Genomic DNA, 4,419 nt, shown 5'->3' with positions numbered 1-4,419 from the left:
GAGTTTAGGCTTTGTCTCACTTATGTCTCACAATAATGTAAAATCTTTTTATTGCTCTACACAGTTCATCAAAAAATGTTCTTAAGGAGCTTATGTTATTGTGGTCGCATGCCTTTCTGTTTTGCTTCTTTAGTTGGACGAATAAAAAATGTTCGTCTATCAAGTGTAGATATATATATATATATATATATATATATATATATATATATATATATATTACACCGTTACTACAGAAAAAGAAATGACGTCTGCACATTTTGAATCTACTGCTGCATCCCTATTTTATTGTTCTGTGCTTCACCATTAGTTTACCATTATAAAGGCCGTTTGTGAGCCCTTCCTTTTAGAAATGTTAGTTTTGACGTCTTAACACTTTCGCAGACACCATAGTTTGCATCATGTGCTACTGTACTGTACTTCACGTGATGTGCACACTGCTTACATCTAGTGTTGGGCTTGGAAGTTTACAAACTGTTTTTCTTCAAAGTAATTTTGGTTTTGAGGTAACTTGTGATGCCACTCTTGAAACTTGCAATGCATCAGCAACAGCAGCAACACATGGAACGACTCCTGGTGGTCATCCGACCTAGGACCCGGAACCAGTCCCTCTGACCTCGCCAGAAACTACAGAATCCTCCTTGACAACAAGCGCACAATGAAATCACAGATGAACAACGACTCCTCAGCCTGCTTCGTATCTCTGTGCATGCTATGTAAGATCTTCAAATGGCTACTCCAACACACGTGACGCACCGTTACACAGGCCCTCACCACCAGTTGACTGGACTATGGCAACTCTACACAGGAATCGCCACACACCTCTTACAGCGACTTCAAACCATACACAACACTAATGCCAGACTCCTCCTTGGCCTTCTCCAATGAATCCACATCCCATCCCACATTAGGCAACTCCACTGACTCCCCATACAGAAGAGATGCCATCTTAGGCTGCTGACCTACGCACACAAGTCTCTACACAACCAAGGACCTGCCTACATTAAGTACGGACTGAACTTCCACCAACCATCGATAATAATATTACGCGCTGCCTCCCTTTCACTTGCTCATACTCCCGCATCTACTGAAGCAGAAGAGGAGGACACCACTTCTGCCACATCACAACAGGACCTGGAACAGCCCCCATGCAACTCCGGACTATCACCTCCCTTACAGAATTTTTAGTGGCCCTCAAGATCTGGCTGTTCGAATAAGCCTCTGGGACCTGCAGGCGCATGAATACCCTATTTGGTGATTAGCCGTGCTTTATAAATCCTGATAGATTGATGATCCGGACACAGTCACCGCCCCTGATTGGTTTTTCCCACTGTCGGCGGAAGATGTGCTTCAATGGCTTCCTTTACGACTTCAGACTGGAGGCAAGATTTTGACAGCGGAGGACTGGGGCACCAATAATCAAGACACTAGGTACATCTTGCAACAAACAACTTCAGAACTGAATAGTTATTGAGCTATGAACGCTTTATTCGATCATTAAAAAACAATCATAAAAACACAATAAATCTATGTATACATTGAAACACAGAGCTGTTCAACTGTACAAGCTATTCCGATATTTCATTAATTAATAAATAAAACTCATGATTACAGCGAAAGAGCTAATGTGTAAGCTTTTTCCTGTGACACAAAAGGGGCAGACGCTCAGACATACTAAAGCAGAGCTAAAATGCTGAAGAAAAAGTAAGGCAGGCTTACATTTTACCAAACCAATCGCCCTCAATACCAGAATTTAAAATCTTTTAGTTTATACACGGTAAAACTTTCAGAAAAAGTAAAGAGCAATACATTTTGCACAGAGTGTTCCTTGCATGGACATATCATAATGGTTGATCGATCAAACTGACTCAAGGGGAAAAATTAATGATAACCGTCCCAAACCTGAATCTGGTCTGTAAGATCCGTTCCCATGTATTGAACACCATGCTCAAATATTGCTCCACACCCATAGTTGTGCTTTCCCTAAGATGTATGGCATTTATCTTCCCTTTCCTTCCTCTTCAGGGTTATAAAATCTATTTTCAACCCCCCTTTCTCTTTAGCATTTAATGCCCTGGGATTGGAGAAGATTGAAGACCTACCCACCATATTATTGGTTAGTTTGGTGTAAGGAAGCCATAGAATCAGACCCCCCTCCCTCCAGTCAGAGTATAAGCTGTCATTAGAGACCTTCTTATTAAAAGTGGCCTGCGGGTTGCAGCAAATTGAACACCACAACAAATGAGCTAGATTTATGTAGCCTTCATGGTAGGGGAGGCTATTTTCCTCATGAATTGCACAAGCCGAACAGCTACCTGGGAGTCCTAGAATGCATCTGCAAACCCTATTCCCCTCGGCCTGCAGAACCTTCACATTCTTGTATCTCCACACACCTGAGCCATAGGTTAAGAATGGTGGGCACTTTCTCTTGCAGACTTCTAAAAGTTGGTTAACAGGCCTCCTTCCGATAGAGTGTGCAAGATTACACAAGAACCTGACCGCATTTGAAAACCTCTGTATCCTCTTTGTCAGACACAGTGCCCATCATCCCTGAAGGGGAAATGTTACAACCAAATTGGGAAAATCATGGGTTCTGGCAATAGGCTTACCCTGAATGACAAGACAGCAAAACTTAAGATTTCTAGGCCTGCATGGCATAACATAGGTTTTGGTCAAATTAGTTTCAAAATTATAATTGACAAAGGCATTCAACAAAAGTTTAAGCCCATTTGAGGTTCTCCTCAGCAAAATGACATCGTCCTCACATAATAATGCAGGCACAGCCTTGTTCTTAACCATGGGCATTTTCCTTTCCTGCTTGATTAATAATGTTTTGTGCCTGTTAATGTACAGTAGAAACAGCGTAGGGTGAGCAGACAACCCTGCTAAATCCTCTGAGATATCTTTAATGATTCCGCACATTCGCCATTCGGGCCATATCTGACTGAGGCTTCAAGATAGTAATGACGTGCACGTAAAAAATGTAACAATGCCCTTATTAACCCCCAGCGATTCTAAAATGTCCCTCAACTTTGATCTCGCAACACTACCACAGGCACAGGAGAGATTCATGAAGGCCAGGTAAGATGAAACTATGCTTAGCAATAGTATACTTCCTGATCAAAAGTTGCAAATTAAAACATTGTTCCATCGTACCTAGACCAACACAGAACCAATAATGCGTTCTTGATAAAACATGATTCGTATGCATCCAGGTGTTATTTGATTAAGCATCATCCTGCCTATGATCTTCACAGCAGAATCGAAGATGGAAACCGGATGAAAGCAACTGGGGTTTGCAAGGTTTTGTTTTCTTAAAATATAGGTACAATAATCACAGCGTACCAAGAGCGAGCAAAATCAGACTCACAAGCAGCCTTTATATTCATAACAATAGCAGTGCCCAGAATTCTAGACTGACCATGTAGAGATCCATAGGGATTCCAACCGCCACAACAGCTTTTTGGGCAGGACTATTGGTGATAGCCACAATGACCTCATCTAGGGTGAAAACAATATCAATAAGAGAAAAGATCAGTGATCAGTCGCACAGTTTGTCGGACCACTCTGAGATGTCAAATGTTACACCCAAATAGGGAAACTCATGGGTTCTGGCAATGGCTTAACCTTGTATGGCGAGACTTAAGATTTCTAGGCCCGCACACTATACCAAAGATTTCGGTCAAATTAGTTTCAAGTCTAAAATCGGCAAAGGCATCCAACAAAAGTTTAAGCAAATTTGAGGGCCTCGCCGGCAAAATGGTGTCATCCACATATAATGTGACAGGTATGGACATGGCCCTTACCTACTTGATTATTGCTGCTACGACCCCGTAAATTTACAGTAAAAACCACACTGGAGCTCACATAAAAAGAGTGAATTAGTCAACTCTTGTGGGGGTTAGAAGATACGGTCGATCCAGACTGTTCCTGAACCAAGCACAAAGGCCTGCCCTGGTTCGACCGGCAGTGGCAGGAGTTGCGGGGACAGAGTGGAAAATAATACCCTCACAAAAAACCATCAGAAGTTACCCAGATGGCTTGCCTTAGGATAATGTCATAGCACTTTGTTGGAAATGGGATCCCCGGCTGGCCAGGGCTTTCGCCAAAGTCAGTCAGAGACCACCACCCCCAAGTCAGGGCAAGGGAGTTACACGCCAAGATAACCCCTACTCGCCCTCTAGGTAACGTGGCGCGAGCAGCAAGGCTAAACTTGGAGGCGATGTAGGCTAAGTATTTGCGCACGCACCCCAGCAACAACAACCAAAGGCCCACCACAAAGGAAACTCCACACAAGGTTATATAAAAATAGCCTTTGTATTACACCAAAACACATTAGATAAAACACACACTTTACAATGTGCCAGAGGCACGGGCAGAATTTACAGGGGATATGTACAAGACAGGGCCACCTGGACCACT

This window comes from Lissotriton helveticus, chromosome 9 (assembly GCF_964261635.1).
Source record: "Lissotriton helveticus chromosome 9, aLisHel1.1, whole genome shotgun sequence".
Lineage (NCBI taxonomy): Eukaryota > Metazoa > Chordata > Amphibia > Caudata > Salamandridae > Lissotriton > Lissotriton helveticus.
This window is presented reverse-complemented; position numbering follows the sequence as displayed.